This window comes from Mastigoproctus giganteus, chromosome 1 (genome assembly GCF_048544385.1).
Source record: "Mastigoproctus giganteus isolate SK-2022 chromosome 1, ASM4854438v1, whole genome shotgun sequence".
Lineage (NCBI taxonomy): Eukaryota > Metazoa > Arthropoda > Arachnida > Uropygi > Thelyphonidae > Mastigoproctus > Mastigoproctus giganteus.
In genome coordinates this window covers 185,301,117-185,328,186 of record NC_143575.1, presented here as the reverse complement: position 1 = coordinate 185,328,186, position 27,070 = coordinate 185,301,117, and the positions used below count along the sequence as shown (strand labels likewise).

The following is a 27,070-nucleotide window of genomic DNA, read 5'->3' as shown; positions in this document are numbered from 1 at the left end:
GGGAAGGTTAATTTTTATTCACCATTTTGAAACAAGACAGCCATCATTCATTTTTTAAGTTTCACCTATTTAGAACTCATTAGTCTGACCAAAGCCAAATTTACCAAAAATTGCTGCAGCAAAAAAAAAAAAAAAAAAAAAAATTGCAAGTAATCTAACCTAAAATTAGTAGATCTTGTAAAAAAAATCCAAGGATAAAAATAAAAACACAAGAAAATTTAGATTACTGTATTTCCTACCACATAAGATGTACTTATAGTTTAGAAAAGATTATTTAGGGGGAAAATTTATTTTTTTTGAGGAACTGATTTATTTTTAGTCTAATGCTTTTAAAACAAAAACACTATTACACATGACTGTTTTTATAATACCATACATACTAATTTTATTTTATTTTAATATTTTGAAATAAAATAAAACAAAATATTATTCTAATTCATCTTCAGACCTCACAAAAACTATCACTGCTGACAGTCTCAGCAAGATAATCATCACATTTCTTATCCTCATGGTCACTGATGTCTGATAGTAAACTGTTATTTTCATCAAACAGAATCTTCTGTGTCATCCAAGGAATTGCTGATACCACACTTCTTCAATGACTTTATAACTGTCTCAGTCTTTACTGCATCCCAAGAATTTTATAGCCATTAGCAGACTTGAGAGGTTTTTGATCTCTTTATATGACCAGTGGGTGTTGTGGTGCCTTCATCTGTTTAGTCCATTCTTCATTCACTAAAGCTTTAAAAGGCTTGTTAATCGAAACATCTAATGGTTGTAGTTGGCCAGTAAGTCCATTTGGAATTACAAAAAGTTGTGGTTTTAACTTTCCCACCCTCCTCTTTATAGCTTCTGTTTTATGTGCATGAAATTAGTCCCATACCAGTAAAGCTAGTTTCTTGAGAAGGCCACCAGGATGCTTGCTATGACCACACTTTTTCCAGCCATAGTTTGAATCCATCTTCATCCATCCACCCATATTAGGATGAGTGTGAACAGAAATACCTGGTGGAATTTTTCCCCAGTGTTATAGTGTTTGTTTTCATGGCTTGATGTAGCATTAGCATTAGTTGAGGGATATGATGCAAGAAAGAAAGCTTATATATATAAAAAAAAAAAAACCCTTCCCATTTCACCCATCTGGTTCTCCAAATGTTTGTCTAGTTCTGCCTTAAATTTATTTAAGCTATCAACTACTCGCTGGCTAAAGGCAAACTTCCACACATATATTCTACAACTGTCTTTCCTCAATTTAAATCTATGCCCCTCAGGTTCTTAATCAGAGCAGGCGGAAGTATCCCATCAGCATTGAGCCTGCGCAAACCATTCAAGACCTTATACACCTCAGTCAGATCACCTCGCAGGTGCCTAGTCTCCAGATGCTGCAACTTGCAGATTGTAAGCCTCTCTTGGTAAAGAGCACTCCTTTGTTCCTCTCACTAATCTTGTTGCCTTTCTCTGTACTCATTCTAGCAACTCTACATCCTTCCTAAAATGAGGCCTCCAGGCCTGTACGCAGTACTCATGGTGTGGCCTGACCATTGCCTTATACAAAGGGATAAGCACCTTGTTTCTGCTAGCAAATTCCTATATATTATTGATAAAACTCCATGACCTGGTCTTGACAGCCCATCTGCACTGCTCAGAGAACTTCATATCTGACTGCCCAATTACCCCCAGATCTTTTTCATTCTCCACCTCCCTGAGTTGGAGGTGGTTACTCTTCACGGTTACTGATTTTGTACCTTAAACATGTCTTTGTGGTTACTGATTTTGTACCTTTAACACTGACTATTCTATTTGAGGGTACATCAATTGTTGAAGGGATTTCATCCATATTATCAGTTTAGCCATGCTCATATTCTGTGCTTCCTAGCATTATTTATAAATCTGTGAAATTCTAGAATTTGGTGTTTGTATTGTTCTGGCATTTTCTGGGCTGTCCTTGTTTATGTCTGTCTTCATAGCTAAGCCATTTCGCTTCATAAATCTATAACACCAACTTTGTTGTGCCACCAAAATCAAGTCTCTTTGCTGCTGCTGCCGCCCTAGCTTTTGCCTCAGAAACCCAGCTATTCAGTTCTTTCTCAAGTCTTGCCCTTTTTGTTGGTTGGAAAAAGTTATGCTGTTTATGAAGATAAACTCAGTATATTGCCATACTGAGTTTATCATCTTGTTTCCACCACTCCCACATCGTCTTCTCTGTTGGTGGTGGCCCTAAATGTCTCTCTGCAGCTCTTTTTCCATGTTCCTTTGCTTAACTGATGACTTGTAATTTGTAGCCAATTGTGTAAGCAAGCCTTTTCTTTGCTGATTCCATTGTAATAAGGTACTGATAATCTGATATTTACAGTTAAAGGTGAATAAGTGTATGTGTGCATGTGCAATGGCTGTAACTAATATTCATTACAGCTACACCATAAAAATATTTATTATGCTATCTTAACAGATCCAGCAAGGTTTTTTTTCCCCAGAGCTAAAATTTTCTGATAATTTATTTGGATGTTTTTTTAGCAAGAGTTTCATGAAATTGTAAGTATATTGGTAAAAACTGTAAAATCATTGGCAAAACAAGGCATAGCAGCCTGCTTGTTTATGATAGCTATGACCACAATGTTACCTTATAAGACACAGGGTGATTTTTTTTTTTTTTTTTTTTTGAGATAGATTTCAGGGGAAAAAGTGCATCTTATATGATGAGAAATAATGCAGGTAATTTTATTCATGTACTTAAAGATATGGGATAATAATGTACAATTGTGCATAACTTATTATTCAGTGTTAAAGCCTTACATAGGATCATTTATACTTGGACTTCAAGTCCAGATACCTTTTTTCATCTTATAAATGATATTTACAAATTTAACATAAATATCTTCAATTGGAACATTCTGTTATGGTTCTGAAAATTTGAAATAAATTAATGTCTACATGAATATTAATAAATGTATCAATTCACATAGTGATTTACTGCCCATTAGAAGTCAAAATATTCATATTAAAGTTAGGTAGTATTCTAAGCCTTTTGGCTTAATTGTGTGCAACTATAAAATTAGTCACTAACATTAGTAGTGTTGATACCTTAGACATGGATAATTGTATTTGCAGACAACAAAATTTAAATTCTTACATTGATTCCAGCTATGGTCATATTATTTCTGGAGATTTATGAATTGTGTTACACTCGGAACTTAAAGAAATCCTTTCATTTGGATATATGTTTAGGTTGAGTTCAAAAGTTAATTTCATCTCCTTTAAAAAAAAACAACTATCAGAACCTATAAAAATATTGTGTACTTTGACCTTTTAAACACAAGTACACCTGTTGAAGCTTATCAGCTTCAACAGGTGTACTGTGGTAGTAAATTAAGAAATTAAAATTTAATATACATAATTGCAATTTAGTTATGTTTAATTCCAGAATTTCATAAGCACCATTAAGTTTCAAATTTATAACCTCTTGCAGGAATAATTATGCCCAGATATCGTTAAAACATTAGAGCAGTTGCTTAGACCTGTTGTGGATATTATCCCATTTTGAACATACAGTATTTCACAAATACAAACCTTAGATTTTGTCTTTTTATTATTATTAGCATTAGTATGGGCATACGATGCAAGAAAGCAAGCTTATATGGCATCAGCCAAAAAAAAAAAAAAAAAAATCCCATTTCACACATCCATTTTCTCTAACAGTTTGTCCAATTCTTCTTTGAATTGGACAAACTATTTAAGCTATCAACTTCCACAACTCCAGATGGAAGTTTGTTCCAGCAATCAACTACCTGCTGGCCAAAGCCAAATTTCCACACATCTATTTAGAACTGTCTTTCCTCAATTTGAATTATACCCTACTTCAGTTTGTAATCTGAGCAAGAGGAAGAATCCCATCAGCATTGAGCCTGCTCAACACATTCAAGGCATTATACAACTCAATCAGATCACCTCACAGGTGCCTAGTCTCCAGACACTGCAATTTGTAGAACTTAAGCCTTTCTTGGAAAGAGCATCCCTCTGTTCCCCTCACCAATCTTGTTGCCCATCTCTGTACGCAGTACTCAATACATTGCTTGACCATTGCTGTATACAAAGGGATAATCACCTCCTTATCCCTACTAGGAAAAATTCCTCTATATATCATTGACAAGACCCCATGACCTGCTATGACAGGGTGTCTGCACTGCTCAGGAAACGTCATATCTGACTGCACAACTCTTCCAGTTTCTTTCATTCTCTACCACCCTGAGTGTAGTACCACACAGTTGGTATGTTTCTCTGAGGTTACTGTTATCCATATGCAGTACTTTGCATTTGTTAATGTTAAACGTTAGTTGCCACGTCTCAGCCCATCTGCCCAACTTTACTACCTGTTGCAGTAGCATATTGTCATTAACAACCATGCGAGCCTTTGTATCATCTGTAAACTTGGGCATTAAGCCTGATATACCTTCATTGATATTGTTGATAAATATAGAAAACAACAATGGGCCCAACACCGAACCCTGGGGGACTCCACTAATAACATCACAGACTTCAGGAACAAAATATAATTTTGTGAACTATGATTAAAAATATTATAATAAATGTTCCTCATATTCCCAATCCCTTGAGATACTAATAAATGCCAAAAGTATGGCCACTCTCAAATAACATCTATAGGAAACCCGGTGTGTCCCAAATGTGGATCTGCCGATCACACTGAAAATGATTGTTTGGTGACAGAAATTATCTTCCTGAACTGTAAGGCAACCTACCTTTGTACTCTGAGACATGTGACAGATGGAAAACTGAGAAAAAAAATTGTAAAATATAAGGTTGAAAACAAAGTAAGTTATCAAGAAGTAAGAAAAGTAACTGTATACCCAGTCTGCTGAAATGTATCTATTCCAATATTGTACAAAAACATCAACCACTGATCACTCAAGCTGTCCTCCTCCACTGATTGCTATTACATTACATAGTTCAAGTTTGATTTCATCAAAGAATATTCAAGACACATCTATGGATACAGATGACTCATCCAAACAGGAAGATTCGATTCTAGAAATATATATGTGCGAGAAGATATGGACACCAGTCAGCCTTTCTTCCCAGAAAAGACAAAACAAAGTCTGAATGCTATAAGCCAGCCATTTAAAAAAAAAAAAAGCCATCAGATACAACTTGTTCTACTAAAATTAGATGCTTTTGTGGCAACATCGACAATATTTAAGACTTAATTAATCACTGCTCTCCAGTTGGTTTCTGTCTGCTTCTTCTTCAAATGATGCTCTCTTTGCAGAGGTTCGTTGTCAGCTTCGCAATGGATGGACGTGAGGTAGAAGCCCTAAACATAAACCCTCTTTACTCCGATCATACCACTCTCTGAGGTTTGCCAACCAAAATTTCGTTCTTTTCCCTTGACTTCTTTTTTCCATTTACCTTGCTCTGGATTATCATTTGCAACATGTTATATTTGTCATTCCTCATCACATGACCTAAATATTTTAGTTTCCTCTCCTTAACAGTGTTAGTTATTTCTGTCTTTTTCTTTGTCCATCTCATGATCTCGTCATTCTTTATCTTATCAGTCCATGACACACTTAATATCTGCCTATAACACTGCATCTCAAAAGCATTTAACTTACTCTTGAGTCTTCTGTGTCAGTGTCTAGGCCTCAGCTCCATAAAGGACTCTGGCACTAATGATATTAAGAGTAGGAGACCGGCAGAATTACTTAACAAGTACAGGTCACTGTTGAAAAAAAAGCTGTGAATTAGGGTTGAATTTTAAAGTGTCTGCAATTCTGTCCAGACACGATAGGAGAGAGTATATGATGAGAGCCTTATCGATCAATTCGGCCCTGGAAAGATTGTGCAAGGTTCAAGGGGTAGAATTTTGCTATATAATCTCCTCTGACTATAATCTCAGTTTGATTGTGCATAGTTTTACCACTGTATCTTGCACAGTGGAAAAACTATGCACAATCAAACTAATAAATTTTATCACTTGAAACAGGACCCAAAACTTCGCTACTCTGGCATTCAGATAGTGCAATGAGAAGTGGTACTTGCAAGTGGCAAGAATAGGACATACTAATCCGACTCACCTTTGTCTCACAGGTGGTGGTCCTCAGTATTCACACTTTTCAGCACATCTAACAATCAGACAATTCTGATTTACTGCTGGGATATCAACAGGACAGAACTTCAGTCCTTTGTTCTCTGGCCGGCCACTCTCTGAGAAACAATGACACTGCAGCTTAGTGGTGATGAGGCAAACATTAATTCTGTTTTCTGAAACAAACTGGAGTATATCATGAACTCTGAATGGGTTTTTGAAATGAAAATGAAGTGGTTGCTTTTCTTAGTTATTTTCTAGCATTTCCATGAATAGATACTCTGCAGCTTATGTGCAACCCATAGCATGTGCACACACACACACATACACTCATGAGTAGTCTGAGCAAGAGAAAGGTTTCCATTTGGCATTGTGCTTACTCAATCATTTAAAGCCTTAAACACCTCAATCAAATCTCCTTGCAGGTGCCTAGCCTTCATGTGCTGCAGTTTACAGAACTGATGCCTTTCCTGGTAAGAGCACCTCTTTATTCTTCTCTTCAATCATTCCAATAAATCCACATCCTTCCTAAAATGAGGCTTCCAGACCTGTTTGCAGTTCTCAAGATGTGACCTAACTATTGCCATATGCAACAGGGTCTGCGCATCCGTAGCCAGGTGGGAAAGAGCAGCAGTGCGTAGCACACGCTTCTTGATTAGACCGGGGTTCGAGCCCGTCACCACCAAATACGGAGCATGCGGAAAGGTCAGGTAATGACCACCGCACCGAGCAATATGGCCTTAGTTGCTAATGCTCCAAATAACAACAATCAATCATGCAACAGGATAACCACTTCCACCTTCTTATCCCTGCTGGCAAAATTACTGTACACCATTGATAACCCCATGAGAGCTGCCCTGGCAGCCCATCTGCATTGCTCAGAGAACTTTATATCTGACTGCACAATTATCCCCAGGTCTATTTCATTCTCCACTACCCTCAGTGTGGAACCACACACTTTTGTATGTTAATCTGGGATTACTGCCTCATATGCAGTAGCTTGCATTTTTCAATGTTAAACTGGAATTGCTGCTTCTCAGCCCTTCTGCCTAATTTTTCTCTTATTTGATCTGTTGAGATCATATTAGGTACAAACCACATGCTTTTTATCAATAGTATTTTCTTTCAAGAAAGGCCTTAGCCTTTCTTGTTTTCTAAATTCATACTCTAATTACTATTTACTTGCATAATGTTTACTCAGAAACAGAGGCCTACATTTGCCATCTTTTCTCACAACTTCAGTGGTTGACCCTTCATAATGACATGGGGGTTTTGTGTGTGTGCACGCACATGCCAAAATTCCTTGCTCTGCACGTGCGTGCACGCGCACAAACACACACACACACACACATGCACGCATATATATTATTATTATTAGCTGCATGGTGCAAGGAAGCCTGAAGCTTATGCTGCACCAGCCAAAAAACAAAAAATTCCCGAGTTACCCTGAGAGAGAGAGAGAGAGAGAGAGAGAGAGAGAGAGAGAGAGAGAGAGAGAGAGAGAGAGAGAGAGAGAGTCAAAAGTAGAAGGAAATCACCAAGAAATAGAAGAATGGTTGGTGATATCCAGCTCAGGACACAGTGTGCCAAGCCCATACTCACCAGATGTGAGTCCCTGGGGTTTTATAGTGTTTTTAAAAGGTTCTGTCAGATTTTGGTTATATTTTCTGCTTAATATAGTGACAAAAAATTTATAGTCTGTGGTCCCCCCCAACTGCATAGAGGCCTCTTACTTTCTTGAAGTATATACATCTGTTAATAAATAAGATGATAGATAAATTTTAATAATTTGCTTATCTCATATTGCTGTACATGACTGCAGATTTTTGTTTGAATTAATCTATTCCTTCCAGGTGAAGCATATGATCTTAAAATGAGTTGTTAGTTGTCATTTATCAGTTTTCCTAAGTTTGGATTACCCTAAGTGAATCAATATTGTTGTCAATCCTGTTGTTATTTTAGCATTAGCATTAGTAGAGGCATTTGATGCAAGAAAGCAAGCTTATGCAGCATCAGCCAAAAAAAAAAAAAAAAAAACCCCACTTCCCCTTCACCCCTCTGTTCGTTCAAAATACCTGTCCAGCTGAGCCTTAAACTTATTTAGGCTATCAACCTCCACCACAAGGGATGGGAGTCTGTTCCACCAACCAACCACCCGCTGGCTAAAGGCAAATTTCCGCACGTCTATCCTACATCTGTCTTTCCTCAATTTGAATTTATGCCCTCTCAGGTGATTTTTCTGAGCTAGAGGAAGAATCCCATCAGCATTGAGCATGCTTAAACCATTCAAGGCTTTATACACCTCTATCAGATCACCTCGCTGGTGCCTAGTCTCCAGACACTGTAATTTGCAAAACTTAAGCCTTTCTTCGTAAGAGCACCCCTTTGTTCCATTCACTAATCTTGTTGCCCTTCTCTGTACTCGTTCCAGCAGCTCTACATCCTTCTTGAAATGAGGCCTCCAGACCTGTATACAGTACTCTAGGTGTGGCCTGACCATCGCCTTTTACAATGGAATAATCACCTCCTTATCCCTGCTGGAAAAATTCCTGTATATCATTGACAATACTCCATGAGCTACTCTTGCAGCCCGTCTGCACTGCTCAGAGAACTTCATATCTGCCTGCACAACCACCCCTAAGTCCCTTTCATTCTCTACCACTGTCAGTGTAGTACCACAGAGTTGATACGTTGCTCTGGGGTTGCTGTTTCCCATGTGTAGTACTTTACATTTGTCAATGTTAAACTTCATTTGCCACCTCTCAGCCCATCTGCTCAACCTTTCCAGATCCTGTTGCAGCAGCATAGTGTCCGTAGTGTCCTTGACAACCCTGCCAACCTTTTTATCGTCTGCAAACTTGGACATTAAGCCGGATATACCATCATCAATATCATTTATAAATACAGAAAACAATAATGGACCCAACACTGAGCCCTGAGGGACTCCACTAATAACATCAGTCCACGATGAGCAGTGTCCATTGATTACCACTCTCTGTCTTCTCCCCCTCAACCACCCCTTTATCCATAGCAGCAATTTGCCTCCAATGTCACACTGCTCCAATTTGTGTAGCAGTCTTCCATGTGCAACAGTATCAAAAGCCTTTCTAAGATCCAAGTATATAATATCAAAGTTATTCCCTGCATCCAGTTCTTTTGTGACTGCATCATAGTATCCAATCAAGTTGGTCAGGCAAGACTTCCCCGTAACAAAACCATGCTGTGTCTGAGCTATAACTGAAGTCTTGTCTAAATGATCCTGCAGTGCTTCTTTAAACAGTGCCTCCATTAATTTTCCTGGAACAGAAGTTAAGCTCACAGGTCTATAATTACTTGTGTCAGCCTTTGATCCTCCTTTGTGAATTGGGGTCACATTTGCACATTTCCAGTCTATGGGTACCTCAACTGAGTCCAAGGAATCTCTCATAATTATGGCTAAGGGTTTGCTTACTTCCTTTGCTGCCTCCTTTAATATAACTGGATAGATCCCATCCACCCCGGGTGCCTTTCTTGTGTTTATCTTCAACAGTTTCTCCTCCACTTTACTCCCAGTTATTTCAAGATTCTGTAGCTTACTGCTAGAGTTGAATACACCTCTGGCATTCCCCTCGCTGAATAACTCCTCATGTGTGAATGTCGATGCAAAATATTCATTTAGTTTGTTGGCTACCTGAGCAGGATCATCAACACTTGACCCATCAATATCAAGTGGACCAGTCTGATTCATCCCCTTCCTTCTAGAGTTTACATAAGTAAAGAACTCTTTGCTGTTTTTCTTTGCATCCCTTGCCAAGGATTTCTCGTAATCTGCTTTCGCCTGCCTAACCTCCTTTGTAACTTGGTTGCATATCAACTTGTATCTATCATAGGCTTCTGTGTCATGTGTTAATTTGTATGTATCCCATGCATTTTTCTTCTCTGCCATATGCCTCATTAGTTCATCTGACATCCATTTTGGCCTAAACCTTGAACAATATTTCTTAGTTGGTATGTAAAGCCTAGTAGCTTCCAAGATAAGTTCTTTGAATGCTTCCCATTTTGAATTTGCTGTTGGTAACATCATCAGTTGGTCCCACTGTATAGAATTTAAATACTGTCTCAGTCCATCGTAGTCGCCTTTACGGAAGCAATAACCCTTCCCTTTACCCCTAATGGTAGTTACCTCTTTGAGTAAATCCCACTTCAGCCCACTGTGATCACTGCCACCTAGTGGTTCATTTATCTGCAGATTCTTAATGCATGAAGAATCACTGCTGATAATCAAATCAAGAGTATTACTCCCTCTAGTTGCCTCCCGAACATGCTGATGTAGAAAACAATCATCCAATAAATCCACAAAAGCCCTGCTAGTGTGTGAATAACCAGCCCCCAAATTCCAGTCAATATCTGGGAAATTAAAATCTCCCATTATAAGACACTCTGATTTACTGGCCCACTCTATTTCCCTGTACAGTTCCTTATTATACTCATCAGAGTCATTAGGCCTATAGCACACTCCTACTCTCAATTTTGATCTCCCAATGTTTATGTCACACCAAACTGACTCCACACTGCACTGTCCAGCGATGTCGACTGGCTTCACTTCCTTGGTTTTTATGTGTTTCTTAACTAATAGCATAACCCCTCCCCCCTTCCTATCCTGTCTATCCTTTCTGTAGACGTTGTACTCCCCAAATTGCAGTTCTGCATCCCTTATATCTATGTGACACCACGTTTCTGATATCCCAACAATATCTGCCTTCGATGTTTTGAGCAATACCTCAAATTCATCAAATTTATTTACTAAACTCCTAGCATTGGTGTACACGCAAGTATACCTGCACCTGTTTCTATTCTTAGCTACCCTAACACAACCCATGTGTTTACTTGTACCGCAATGGCTCCCAGCAGTCTCTGAAATACCATGCATCTTGTTTTTCAGGCTTCTGCTCATTCTAATAGAAGCAGTGCAAGAATCTCTTTCACCTCTGCCAGTGGCTACTGTCAATCTATTGGTCTTTGTCTCCCCCCAAGCTAGCAGTTTTCTGACACACCTAACACTGCCTCGATTGCATCAGTAAATATTCTTGCACCCTTTCTATTTAAGTGTATCCCATCCCTGTAGAAGCAATCTCTCCTGTTAACAAGTACAGTCCAGGCTGAAAAAAATTCTACCCCTTGAGCCTTGCACAATCTTTCCAGGGCCGAATTGATCGACAAGGCTCTCATCATATACTCCCTCCTATCGTGTCTGGGCAGAATTGCAGACACTTTCAAATTCAACCCTAATTCTCGGCTTTTGTTCAACAGTGACCTGTACTTCTTAAGTAATTCTGCCGGTCTCCTACTCTTAATATTATTAGTGCCAACGTGTACAACTATATCACCTTTTGTGCCCTTAAAAGATGATATTCGCTCTACAACGTCATCAACCTTTGCCCTTGGCAGACATACCCTGGTCCTGTTCCACTTATCTTTTTTACAAAGCATGTTCCCCGTTTCCCTGACGATAGAGTCACCAACAACTACTAGTTCCTTCGGGACCAGCGCATTCTGCCTTAGGGGTTGTCTCTGTGTCACGCAATGCCCAAGTGCAAGCTCTGGCGTTGATGTGGGCAGCTGAGAGCTTGATGGGCCCCTCAATTTAGTTTCTTCGAGGGCATCCACCCTGTCCTTCAAGCTCTCATACAGGCCCACAAGAACGCCGAGTTGTTGCCTGATATCGATACACTGCTTGCATCGCGCACACACAAAGACATCCCCCTTGGCAGTATCATGTCCCGTACCCGATTGCTCTGCAAACATCAAGCAAACAGTGCATTTTATAAGGCTGTGAGTCAGAGGACAACTGCCCCCCTCAGTTCTGCTCTGAGCCACAGCACTTCCATTAGCTTGAGCCTTTTGCTTTGCTGCTCTGGTCTGAGTCATAACACATGAATTTTCAATTCATGTGTTATTTTTTACATTTTCCATGAATCAATCTCTAATGCTGAAATGACAGATGTTCATTTCATTTATGGACATACAAATGGGAATAACAGCGAACTCAGTGTCTCTACCAGGAAAGGTTTCTACATTGACGATGGCCAACCAAAGATACTTTAGCTGATGTCCATCAGCATCTTTTCCCCAATCAGCAGTGGAAAAGATGCTGATAATATCCATAACCATTAGCATCTTTGCCACTGTTGATTGGGGAAAAAATTGGAACTATCTGAACACTTGCTTTAGAGGAACAGGTCGTGGACACAGTGAAGGACAGTTCTAGAACTAGAATGAAAAATGTAGCAAGAGTATTAGTTATTGCACATTTAACTGTACGAAAAATTCTTCGTGAGGAGTAACCCTGCCCATATTATATGCAGCAAGTGCAGATCCTCTTACAAGGTGATTTTCATCCGTAAGCTGTGTTTTGTTAAGGGCTTATGTAGCATTGTATCAAACCTCTTCTTCTTCTTGGCGCATTATAGCCTTAGTAGCTAATGAGCCAATAAAATCAAAACAAACAAACAATCAAACCTCTTCTCCATTGTCTAGTTTTCATGTATGGATCACAATTTACAAGATTAGTTGTGATTCGCAACAGTCACCTGTGGCTACAGGAAATGCTCATGTTACAACCCAGTTGTGGCATCAGCAGCAGTTTCATTGGAACATTTTGGTTGGTATCATTGGTGACTATCTGATTGGTCCATTTTTTTTTTTTTTTTTTTTTTTTTTTTTTCTACCATCTATGCACACTGTCCAAATTACAGGCATCTTGGAGGAAGAGAGGAGAGGAACTACCTGCATTTATGGAAAGTTCTATTGTAAATATGCCTTGAGATGTGTTTCATGCGTTATGGGACTCCTCCACACATTTTACCCTAATTGCTTGAAAATTTCTTGATAAGTATCCTGGCTGTTAGGTTGCTAGATGCAGACCATCTACATAGCCTGCATGCTGTCCTGTTTCAATTGTGATAAAATTGAATTTCTTCTTATGGAAGACACCTGAAGTACCTTGTTTATGCTATCCTCATTTGTAATGCACAAACAATTTGGAAAACTACAGGAATTTTGTGTTCTGCAATATTTGAAAATATACTCTGAAGAATGTGCTGCTGCTCATGGAATCCATTTAAACAATTTGTTTTACTCTGATGTAGGTTTAAAGGAAAGTTCTTATCACTTACAGCATGCATTAGTAGTTTAATTTAAAAAAAAATAAATAAATAACTAGTAAGGCATCCTTAACTTCACTCTACTGTGGTGGGGGAGGGAGATTGTAACTTGGAAGGGAAACATTTTTTGATCTATGTCCACATGGACTTTTTCATTCCTATGTTCAGAACATGCTCCCCGAGTTTTATGAGAACTTTCAAAAACATCCTGCATGTGTGCACTTTCCTCAATGATATAGAAATATCGTTGAGGAAAGACTCGGTGATATTTTTTAATTTCTTGATTAAGTTAATGATTCACATATTATCTTTAACTTAATCAAGGCTTCATTCTTTCTATTTTAAACTTATATTTTAGCCACTAATCAGTTTAACATTTCTCTTTTTTTTTTAATCTTGTGTTAATTTGTTAATGTATTAACGCTAACCTGATTAGTATGTTTAAAGCAAGTTTCTTACTAATTCCTTGCCTTAAAGTTTACATTGTGACCAAGTTTTAAAAGTTCTGTCAGTATTTTCAAAACTCAGTTAAAAAATGTTTTTACAACATTAAACTTTTTTTGTTTCTATTTCAAATTTTTTTTTTACTTCAGTTCTATGTGTGAATGTGTTTGTGTGAGACAGCATCAAATTTCACATGCATTGTATTTGTTTTTACAGTAATGGTGATGTAAAACTTTAATGTATTTTTTTAATCAGACAGTAGATTACAGGTTGGCACAGTAATCTTTGTTTCTGCAGGAAATATTTGTATGAGCAGGCAACACAAAGTTCACAGGTTTTTTTACGAACAATTATTCATCATCTTCATATTAAGTATCTAAAAAAAATTCTTGCCTTTGTTTTTTTATCAAAGTACTATTTGAACTGCACATACTTAAAAAAAACTAAATGCCTAATTTAAAACACTTTTTTTTTTTTTTTTTTTTTTTTTTTTTTAGCATTAGTAGAGGCATATGATGCAAGAAAGCAAGCTTATGCAGCATCAGCCAATAAAAAAACAAAAAAAACCACACTTCCATTTCACCCCTCCGTTCGTTCCAAGTACCTGTCCAGCTCAACCTTAAATTTATTTAGGCTATTAACTTCCACAACAAAGGATGGAAGTCTGTTCCACCAACCAACCACCCACTGGCTAAAGGAAAATTCCATACATCTATTCTACATCTGTCTTTCCTCAATTTTCCACCAGCATTCAGCATGCTCAAACCATTCAAGGCTTTATACACTTCAATCAGATCACCTCGCAGGTGCCTAGTCTCCAGACACTGTAATTTGTAAAATTTAAACCTTTCTTCGTAAGAGCAATCCTTTGTTCCATTCACTAATCTTGTTGCCCTTCTCTGTACTCATTCCAACAGCTCTACATCCTTCTTAAAATGAGACCTCCAGACCCGTATACAGTACTCGAGGTGTGGCCTGACCATTGCCTTATATAAGGGGATAATCACCTCCTTATCCCTGCTAGTAAAATTCCTGTATATCATTGACAAGACACCATGAGCTACTCTTGCAGACCATCTGCATTGCTCAGAAAACTTCATATCTGCCTGCACAATTACCCCCAGGTCCTTTTTGTTCTCTACCACTGTCGGTGTAGTACCACAGAGTTGATACGTCACTCTGGGGTTGCTGCTTCTCATATGTAGTACTTTACATTTGTCAAGGTTAAACTTCATTTGCCACCTCTCAGCCCATCTGCTCAACTTTTCTAGATCCTGTTGCAGCAGTGTACTGTCATTAGTATCCTTAACAACCCTGCAACCTTCGTATCATCTGCAAACTTGGACATTAAGCTTGATATACCATCATCAGTATCATTTATAAATACAGAAAACAACAATGGACCCAATACTGAACCCCGAGGGACTCCACCAATAACATTAGTCCACGATGAGCAGTGTCCATTGATTACCACTCTCTGTCTTCTCCCACTCAACCATCCCTTTATCCATAGAAGCAATTTGCTTCCAATGCCACACTGCTCCAATTTGTTAAGCAGTCTTCCATATGCAACAGTATCAAAAGCTTTTCTAAGATCCAAATATATGATATCAAAGTTATTCCCTGCATCCAGTTCCTTTGTGACCACATCATAGTATCCAATCAAATTGGTCAGGCAAGACTTTCCCTTAACAAAACCATACTGTGTCCTCCACTTTCCTGCAGTGCTTCTGTAACCAGTGCCTCCATTAATTTTCCTGGAACAGAAGTTAAACCAACAGGTCTATAATTACTTGTGTTGCCCTTTGATCCTCCTTTGTGAATTGGGTCACATTTGCACATCTCCAGGTACCTCCTCTGAGTCCAAAGAAGCTCTCATAATTATGGCTAAGGGTTTGCTTACTTCCTTTGCTGCCTCCTTTAATATAACTGGATAGATCCCATCCACCCCAGGTGGCTTTTTTATGTTTATCTTCAACAATTTCTCCTCCACTTTCCTCTTAATAATTACAAAATCATCTAGCTCATTGCCAGAGTTTAATTCACCTCTGGCATCCCCCCCCCCCCCCGCATAACTCCTCATTTGTGAATGTAGATGCAAAATACTCATTTAGTTTGTTAGCCACCTGAGCAGGATCATCAACAGTTGAACCATCAATATCCAGTGGACTAATCTGATTCATACCTTTCTTTCTAGAGTTTACATAGGTAAAGAACTCTTTGCTGTTTTTCTTTGAATCCTTTGCAGATTTCTCATAATTTGCCTTTGCTTGCCTAACCTCCTTTGTGACTTGGTTACAGACAAGCTTGTATCTATCATAGGCTTCCATGTCACCCATTAATTTATATGTATCCCATTCATTTTTCTTCTCTGCCACATGTCTCATTAGTTCATCTGACATCCATTTAGGCCTAAACCTTGAAAAATATTTCTTAGTTGGTATGTAAAGCCTAGTAGCTTCCAAGATAAGTTCTTTGAATGCTTCCCATTTTGAATTTGCTGTTGATAACATCATCAGTTGGTCCCACTGTATAGAATTTAAATACTGTCTCAGGCCATCGTAGTCACCTTTACGAAAACAAAAACCCTTCCCTTTACCCCTGATGGTAGTTACCTCTTTGAGTAAATTCCACTTCAGCACACTGTGATCACTGCCACCTAGTGGTTCCTTTATCTGCGGATTCTTAATGCATGAAGAATCACTACTGATAATCAGATCAAGGGTATTACTCTCTCTATTTGCCTCCCTAACATGCTGATGTAGAAAACAATCATCCAATAAATCCACAAAAGCCTTGCTAGTGTGTGAGTGACCAACCCACAAATTCCAGTCAATATCTGGACAATTAAAATCCCCCATTATAAGACTCTGATTTACTGGTCCACTCTATTTTCCTGTACAGTTTCTTATTATACTCATCAGAGTCATTAGGCCTATAGCACACTCCTACTCTCAATTTTGATCTCCCAATGCTTATGTCACACCAAACTGACTCAACACTGCACTGTCCAGTGATGACAACTGGCTTCACTTCCTTGAATTTTGTGTTTCTTTACTAATAGTATAACCCCTCCTCCCTTCTTATCTTGTCTATCCTTCCTGTACACATTGTACTCCCCAAATTCCAGTTCAGCATTCCTTATATCTGTGTGACACCACATCTCTGATATCTCAACAATATCTGCCTTTGGTGTTCTGAGCAATACCTCAAATTCATCAAATTTATTTACCAAACTCCTAGCATTGGTGTACACGCAAGTATACATGCACCTGTTCCTATTCTTAGCTACCCTAACACAACCCATGTGTACCGCAATGAGTCCCAGCTGTCTCTGAAATATCCTGCATCTTGTTTTCCAGGCTGCTGCTCATTCCATTAGAAGCAGTGCAAAAATCACCTCTGCCAGTGGCTACTGTTAATCTATTAGTACTTGTTAGCTAGCAGTTTTCCGACCCACCTAACACTGCCTCAATAGCATCAGCAAACATTCTTGTACCCTTTCTATTTAAGTGTATCCCATCCCTGTAGAAGCAGTCTCTCCTATTAACAAGTACTGACCAGGCTGAAAAAAATTCTACCCCTTGGATCCTTGCACAATCTTTCCAGAGCCAAATTGATCGACAAGGCTCTCATCATATACTCCCTCCTATTGTGTCTGGACAGAATTGCAGACACTTTCAAATTCAACCCTAATTCACGGCTTTTTTTCAACAGTGACCTGTACTTGTTAAGTAATTCTACCGGTCTCCTACTCTTAATATCATTATTGCCTCCGTGTACAACAATATCACCCTTTTTGCCCTTAAAAGATTATATCTGCTCTACAACATCATCAACCTTTGCCCCTGGCAGACATACCCTGGTCATGTTCCACCTATCCTTTTTACATAGCATGTGTCCCGTTTCCCTGACAATAGAGTCACCAACAACTGCTAGTTCTTGTGGGACCAGTGCATTCTGCCTTGGGGGGTTGCCGCTGTGTTGCATGATGATCAAGTGCAAGCTGTGCCATTGATGTGGGCAGCTGAGAGCTTGATGGGCCCCCTCAATTTCGATCCTTCGAGACCATCCACCTTGTCCTTCAAGCTCTCATATAGGCCCATGACAACGCTGAGTTGTCGCCTCATTTCCTCACACTCCTTACATCGCACGCACATAAAGACATCCCCCTTGACAATATCATGTCCCATACCTGATTGCTCCACATTTTAAAAGGCTGTGATTCAGAGGGCAACTGCCCCCCTCAGTTCTCCCCTGAGCCACAGCACTCCATTTAGCTTGAGCCTTTTGCTTTGCTGCTCTGGTATGAGTCATGATTTCAATTCAATTTCAATAAAATTTCAATATCAGTACAAAATTATAACCCTAAACTTGTATGCCAACGCAGTTGTAACACTATATATCTATATATATTTTTTAAGTGTCAAGTATTATCTTCGAGTTCTTTATATAAGTTCCGTATCAAGTTATGTATTAATTAATTATGTTACATTCGTAAAATCTAAGTTGTTATATTATTTAATTAAAAGTACAATTTAATTGACAATGAAGTTCAACAAGATTAATAAATTTACTGATTAATTGATAATATTATATACTATACTATACTAAGCTAACGCTATCTAGTTCGGGATATAATGTATCATATAACAATGGCAGAAGTTACGAATGATAAATCTACGGACACTTAAATATTAATTAACTTCCAAAATCCCGCGGTCTCAATTCAGAATAAATCAAGGATCTTGATTTATTAAAACAGGGCTTAGGTCTATAAGCTACTTACAGAAAATAATTTAATACAACAATTGGTCAATAAAGCGGCTAACAATAGCTAAAAAACTTCCGATTCGCCAGCTCTGCAAAATTTGTAAAACACGCAGATAGGATACGCTTACCGATACTAAGTAATAACCTACAAAATCTCTATCTATTTTATCTACGTTAAAATTTAAACTAAGTATCATAACTAGTAGTGGCATGTGATGCAAGAAAGCAAGTGTATGAGCTTATGCAGCATCAGCCAAAAAAAATAAAAAATCATACCATTCCCTCCAAATGCCTGTCGTGTCCCTCCTTAAATTTATTTAATCTATCAAATTCCACAACGACAGATGGAAGTTTGTTCCAGCAATTAATGACCTGCTGGCTAAAGACAAATTTCCGCACACCTATTCTACATCTATCTTTTCTTAATTTGAATTTATGCCCCCTTAGGTTCATAATCTGAACAAGTGGAAGAATCCCATCAGAATTCAGCGTGCTCAACCCATTTAAGGCCTTATACACCTCAATCAGATCACCGTGCAGGTGCCTAGTCTCCAGCCACTGCAATATGCAGAACTTAAGCTTCTCTTGGTAAGAGGATCTCTTCATTCCCCTCACCAATCTTGTTGCCCTTCTCTGTACACACTCAAGCAAATCTACATCCTTCCTAAAATGAGGCCTCCAGAACTGTACGCAGTACTCAAGGCATGGACTAACCATTGCCTTATACAGAGGGACAATCACCTCCTTTCCTTGCTAGCAAAATTCCTATATATCAATGACAAAACCCCATGACCTGTCCTGGCAGCCTGTCTGCATTGCTCTGAAAACTTATATCTGACTGCACAATTACTCCCAGGTTTTTTTCATTTTCTACCACCTTAAGTGTAGTTCCACACAGTTGGTACATTTCTGTAGTACTTTGCATTTGTCAAGGTTAAAGTTCAGTTGCCACTTCTTAGCCCATCTGCTCAAATTTTCTAGATCCTGTTGCAGTAGCACACTGCCATTAACAACCTTGCCTAGATGATCCTGCAATGCATCTTTAACCAGTGACTCCATTATTTTACCTGTAACAGAAGTTAAACTAACTGGTATGTAATTACTCGTGTCACCCTTCGATCCCCCTTTGTGAATTGGGGATACATTTGCTCATCTCCAGTCCGTGGGGACTTCCCCTGAGTCCAAGCTCTCATAATTATGGCTAAGGGTTTGCTTAGTTGCTTTGCTGCCTCCTTTAATATAACTGTATAGATCCCATCCACCCCAGGTGCCTTTATTATGTTTAACTTCAACAATTTCTCCTCCACTTTGCTCTTAGTTATTACAAAATCATTAAACACACCCTGCTACAATTTGATGCTACATTTTAAACCTTAATAACTCCTCCTAGGAATATAGAGCTACTCTATAAAATAAGTTAATATGCCAATTCAAGCCAATTTAAGTTAATAAAACAGAAAAAACTTCTATGTTCCTCAGCTGTAAAAAAAAAAAGTCATGCCACTTATGGCATGAATTTTGGAACTCTCGCAATCAAATGTTATGAGACATGCCTCCTTTTTTCGCTAAAAAAAAAAAGCAGTCAGGAACCCTTTTAACTTGTTTTTTATTGAGCCAGCAATAAACTAGCCTAACATAATAAAAAAAAAAAAAAAAACCATGCCTAGTCTGAAGAACTGACATGCTTTTTAATTGAAATTGATTTCATGGACTGGCTAACATAATGCAACAAGTTTTAAATGGTTTATATAGGCGAGGGGGAATATCCTTGCACATATGCTCAAATGTCCAATAATCAAAAATTAAGTATGGCCATTTACATTTACTTAATTGCAATGTGGTCTCATTTCTAAGGTCTCCGGATTGGTAATTTAGTGTAATTATGCTGTATGTCCATTATACCACTATTGTTAAAATAAATTCAGGATTCAAAGTAAGGACATGGTATGCTAATTCTGAAGCTCTGGGATTTGTTTTGAGCATGTTATAGCTAATTTGGAAGCTTCGCATAGAACTAAATATGAGAGGTTATTTTCATTAAGCACCTTGTGTATACGTGTAATACCCACGTATCTTTTTTTCTCAGTGTCTTCAGGTCTCTACACAGTAATGACCATACACTCAGTTCTGGAACTAAACTTCCCAATAGATGTTTATTGGAATTGAAAGTGAGCCTATTAATTAATGTAAATTACATGCCCTCTCAGAATCAGGTTTATAAAGAAGTATAAAGATTACCTTAGGGTCTCTGCATTAGTGGTCTTTTGGCAGAATTGTATCCTTCTAAAATTGAAGGAATTTATTTACTCTTTCATTCCTAAAATGGTTTATTATGTAAGATATTTAGATGATGTACTTTCTGCTTTTACTTTACTTAGTCTGCCTTTACTTTCTGTCTTTACTGCCTAAGAATCAGTCATGTAAAGATAGAAATTTGGAAATTCTCTCTCCTGTGACAGCGGCAGATGCTCTTCAGAAAAGCTATGTTTGTCCATGGATTGACGTAAAGTAACTGATTTCATTTTCAATTGGATGACATCACCCAGTAGGTGAAGCCATTATTCATTGAAAACTATTGTGACCAGTTTTGTACCTATTTATGTCACTCATCAGACAACCGTAGCTTCATTTAGTCACCTTTGTGTTGATTAATGAGTAAATGTATTTAATCTAAAAAAGCAGGCAAGCATTGTTTGGAAGAAAAACTTGCAATTGAAAACAACTTTCATTATGTATATAATAAGCCCCTATTTGGTAGATTGCATTGGCTAAATGCAGAAATCAAGTAAAGAAGCAGGGTATTTCAAAACAGGAATTGAAACAGTTTGAAAAAATAATGCTACAGTGCATTACATTTTTTCTGTCTTTAGTGCTTGGGAACCATATTGTCCCTTCTATGACAGAGCTGGGCTTAGGTTTTTTAGAAATAACATTTTATCTATGGATGTTGTTGTTAAAGTTAATTGGACAACATCACCTAATTGAGGCTACCTGTTGTCTGATCACAACAGTGCCTTTGAGTTTTTAATGAGTAACAGATTCATATACTGTCGCCTCCATGGGCAGGAGCAGCAGTGCGTAGCAGACGCTTCTTGATTGGACCAGGGTTCGAGCCCATGACCACCAAATATGTAGGATGCAGAAAGGTCAGGGAATGACCACTGCATATCACCGGAGCAATATGGCCTTAGTTGCTAATGCTCCTAAAAACCAAATAACAAACGATTTATATAACTGATGGGTGATGCTATTTGAAAACTACTAAAAAAAATTATAGTAGTTACTGTAGGTTAGATCAGGGATAGATAATAACGGTCATTTCTAAAGACCTAAGCTCTATCATGGGATGGGCAGTATAGTCCCCAGGCAGTAAAGACAGAAAACATAATGCAGTGTAGCTTTATTGTCCCAGACTGATTCAACACTTCTTTATTTGATTGAAACTCCTTTTGGTTCTCAGTGGATAAGTCATTATAAAAACATGTCTAACAAAACCTGGTAAGTATTTGTATTTTTTTTTTTTTTTTTAAGAATATAGAAAAATCGTGTGGCATAATAACACTTTGATAGATGTAAACTTCTAAATCTTAATTTAATAGTCACACTTGTATATTAAGAACATATACAATAAACACAAGGTCTAGTTGTACTTCTAAATAGTATAGGAAGTGAGAAATGCAAATTCAAAATGCAATGCACTATGCAAATAATTACAAGCTTGAGCTTGCCAGATCTGTTTATGCTGATCATTACAAACTCATGCAGAATTTGTAATGATCAGCAGACACAGATCTGACAAGCTCAAATAAGTTTACAAATAATACATGGATGGCCGTTATGGAAATCAAACTTCTGATCAAATAGACATAAGTTATTTTTGCTAGAGTACACATTGGGCGTATCCATCTGGCATATCTTTAATCTTATCACAGGGAATGGCCCTCCTTGATACATGAATTGAATGTATAGATTGTATTCATTATAAAAATCAGATCAGAAATTTTTAGTTATCTCACAGACCTATAGGAACCTTTGATAATTCATCACCTCATTGAGAATAAAATAAATTTGATAGAATTTTTTTTACTTATCTGTATTTAATTCAGTTATGGTTCATTTCTAATATAACTTTATAGTCCATGCTGCCCATGTATTTTATATGAAATCACTAGACACAATTTGATTTCAGCAGCTCTTGTGCTGTTAAGCCATCACAACCACCACTGCTCTTTCATGTTTGGCAAATAAAATTTGTTTGCTGCACAGTTAAATGTTTTATACAATAGTAAGAATTAAATAGATTGGTTGATCTGTGAAAGAATGAATTGGAAGAATGCAGAGTGGGTGAAGATTTGTACCAAAAACACGAATGAATAAAGAGATAGGACTAGGAAAAACCACGTAGATGGAGCAAGGTTTATGAGAGGAGGAGCAGAAAACATTCAACTAATGGATAATTGTCTTATCCATAATGGGATTATAACCCCAAGACTTGGTTGTTGAAAGCCTGTTGCTGTTATTGGAGGCTATTGTTATTGCTGTACCTTCCCTAAAGACAGAAATTAAGTGTCAAGATGTGTAAACTTTCCAATTAAGTGTACTGTGCTTCATAAATATAGTGGAGTTTTGAGTGTGCAAAGGAACAAAAAAGTTAACAACTTGCTTATTTTTTTTGAGAGATATTACCTGTGCAAGAGAGGTGTTAATAACATTAGTATTACATTATGATAATGTTTTTCTTATAAAAGGGTATTGGTAAAGGGTATTCTTATATTGGTTGTCTATTATATATATATATATTTTTTTTTTTTTTTTTTATGTAAACCCCAAACACGAGAGGTATTAGAACCTATAGTACATAGTACCGTGCTTGGGTTGGAAGTTGAGAAGATGAAAGAAGTTATTTGGTGACATTCGACTTGAACTTCTGTAGACTGTAATTTTCAGGAAATACGTATGAAGGAAGTTTGTTCCAGAAAACGGCAGTTGAATGAATAAATGAGGAAGATGAAAAGTTGGTTCTGTGGGTTTGAAGTTGGACAGTAAATGGATGTTGACTGGTGGCGGCACGTGTTTGGACTGTTTTGAAAGAGAGAGTGGGAATTATAGAAGCCAATTCAGAAGAACAGTGCCCATGGAAGTATCTGTAGAAGAGGCATGCAGCAGAAACAGTACGTCTATGAGACAGCGAGTGGAGAGACTCTGTTAGAGATGAATCATTAATTAATCTAACTGCCCTCTTCTGAATGGAATCAAGAAGCCTGAGAGAGGTTTTGGGGGCACAACCCCCAGATGTGGGAACAATATTCCATGCCGGGGCGGATTTGCGATTTATACAGAGTGAGCAGCTGTTTCGAAGAAAAGTAACACCGACAGCAAGTTTTTTAGATGCAGGGGAAGCAATATTTGTAATGTGCTTGTGCCAAGAGAGAGATTAGAAGTCAGGGTAATCCCCCAAAACAGTTATATCATTTTGCCTAGAAATCGGAGTCACTAAAGATAAGCATAGGAGCAGAAAAATCCTTTTTGCGAGATATAAGACAAGACTGAGTTTTAGAAGGGTTGAAATCAACTAAGTTGTCTTTGCCCCACTGGAGAATTACCTGAAGATCAGCATTTAAGTAATTGGTAGCAGATTTTCGAGAAATTGAAGCTGATTGGACAGGGCAAGGTTTCTCAAAATGGAAAGTGGAATGCAATGTGCTATCATCGGCAAAACTATGGATAGGATTTCCAGTCAATGGAAGAAGGTCATTAATATACAAGAGGAAAAGAGTGGGGGGAAAACTGAACCTTGGGGGACACCGGCATTAGTGGAGAAGTTAGAAGACAGAGAGCCATCTACCATCACCCTCAGTGAGCGATCAGAGAGAAAACTGAATAACCAATTACTAAAAACAGTAGGCAAACCATAAGATGGAAGCTTGTTTAGAAGACCTTTACACCAAACACGATCGAAAGCCTTTGGGATATCAAAAGCAACTAACTGGGTTTCACCGAACATTTCCATTGAATTAGTCCATAAATGGGTAACATAAGCCAAAATATCACCAGTGGATCGACACTGACAGAATTCATACTGGCGATCGTAGATCAGACGGAAGGTTTCTAGGTAGTTTAGGAGTTGGCAGTTAATTGATTTCTCCATTACTTTAGAAAGAGTAGAAGTAATTGGAATAGGACAATAATTCGATGGGAAGAATTTGTCACCCTTTTTAGGAACTGGCTGGATATGGGCAAATTTCCAAGCAGAAGGAAAAACAGCTTTGGAATAAGAAAGTGAAAAAAGCGGCAAAGAATAGGAGTAAGTTCAGGAGCAGAGGTTTTGAGAACAAGTGGAGAAATACCATCGGGACCTGGAGCTTTCTTAGCATCAAGATTCGTCAAAATCCTTCTGACATCCTTTTGACGGAAGACCACAGGAGGCATTGAATGGAGTGTGTTGGGAATGGTGGGAGGTGTTTTACCAAGATCATTAATATATGAGTTGGAAGAAAAATGGGATGCTAGCAGGTCAGCTTTATCCTTGGCTGAAGTGACAACAGAACCATCTGGTTTGGACAGAGGTGGGAACAGAGATCGGCAAAAGTTGCGGCCAATAGCTTTGGCAAGGGACCAGAATGCTCGGCTACCATTAGAGAAAGAAGGAAATTTTCTACTCTTAGCCTGTTCAAACTCTAGTTTGAACTGAATAATAAACTGCTTTACAATTGTTGCGAGCTTTGGCGTATGCAGAAAATGAAACTGAAGAATTAGAAACATGCCAATTATGAATGCAACATTGTTCTCTTGAACAGCCTTAGCACATTTATTGGAAAACCAAGGTTTAGATAAAGGACGAGATTTTAAAGTGGAGTGTGCGATAAAGGATTCCATTCCTGCAAGAATAATTTCACTGACACGATCTGAGCAAACAACATCAGAAGATTTGAAACAGTAATCCAACCAAGGAAAAGAAGACAATAAATCTTGCAGGCCATCCCATTTTACATTATTGTAATGCCAAACAACACGAGGTGGAATAGCCATGAGTTAAAGGCTCCATTGGAGAAGAGACAATCATCACGTTGTGATCTGAAGTGCCTAAAGGACTTCTCACTTCGACCGTGTACTTAGAAGGGTTGTTTTTGAGAAAAAGATCAAGCGTGTTGGCTGCATGATTAGGATTGTCCGGTATTCTTGTAGGTAAATGAACAATCTGTGCAAGGTCATTAGTAATTGCAAAGGCCTCAGCATCTCGACCAGCTCGGTTGGTGTGACTAGAAAACGGAAACCAGCTGGAATTGTGAACATTGAAATCACCAAGGAAAATTACCTTACTGTTAGGAAAGTTGGACTGGAGAAAGACAATTTGAAAAGAGAGAGAAAGTCAAAGATCTCCAAGTGATTAGACAACAGATGAATTTTTCACAATGAGGTAGAGAGATTTTAAGCCAGAGAGGATCAAAGAGAGTAGATTCCAAATTGCCAAGTCTCTGACAGGGAATATCAGAATGCACATAAGTACAAGTACCACCTTTGAGGCGAAAGGAATCATACAGCGAATAATTTGGGCATCTGAGATGAGCAGTAGTTGAATCAATTGATAACTGAGATTCTGTCAGAAAAAGAACATGGAGTTTGGCAGACTGCAAGTGGAAATGGACATCGTTAAGATTAGAATTGAGACCACGTATATTTGTGAAATGAATTAGGAAGTGCTTGGGAGGCTTAGATCTTTTCGCAGATAAGCTTGCTCTATTAGTTTGACAATTCGTGGTGTATTTAATAGTAAGAATAAGTGGGTGAAAAATGCTATATGAAGTAATGAAATTTTTGGATATGGCGTACACATGGTAAAAATATACCCAGATCCTTGACATAGCGTGGCCTCGACAATGCTAGCTGATCCGGAAGCCTCCTAGAGAGTTACCAATAGGTTCGGTCCGGTGTATAACTAGCGGCCGGCCTGCGAAGACTGTTTTAGAGCTGTACTCTCGAAATGTAAGGAATATTGGATCTCGCCACGACGTTCATCATAACCTCAAAAGTCATCAATCATACTGCATGATGGAAGAGATAAGGAAGGGTTGACCGGAACGTAGCTCTAGAGACTAAATATGGGTTCCACCACTTCAAGCCTCTAATAAGCAAAGTGGTGGTATTGCACCGTTTGATGAGTCATCTACCACCTAGTGCTGCCTGGTAACATAGAGGGGCGGCATTCCTCCATGTGGTGTGGGTGCCACACCTCGACCCCTGCTTACTTTGGTTCACATCTGGGTTGTCATCCACCATGTACTTGTGCATGGAAGTTATACCCAGGATTACTAACAGTCCCACCATCGTAAAGGTACAAGCAGAGGATTTGGCTGTCACAGACTGTCCGGACTTTGCCGAAATTGAGTCCACTTGACTTGAGTGTCACCCGAATATCAGTTCCATCAGCGTTTTAGGCTCCCAGGTAGCAAGTGCAGCTTGTCTGGCCTATCTGAGAGAATGTCTGTGACAACCTCAACGGCCAAGAGAAGAGGAGGAGGAAACATTCAACTAATGGATAATTTTCTTATCCCTCCAAGACTTGGTTGTTGAAAGCCTGTTGCTGTTATTGGAGGCTATTGGTATTGCTGTA

The 27,070-nt window shown here is 38.3% G+C and overlaps 1 protein-coding gene across 4 annotated transcripts in view; it reads left to right on the top strand.

Moving 5' to 3' along the window:
* LOC150091364 (ralBP1-associated Eps domain-containing protein 2-like) overlaps window positions 1-27,070 on the top strand; it is a 303,767-nt gene that overhangs the window by 164,946 nt on the left and 111,751 nt on the right. The window lies entirely within an intron of this gene.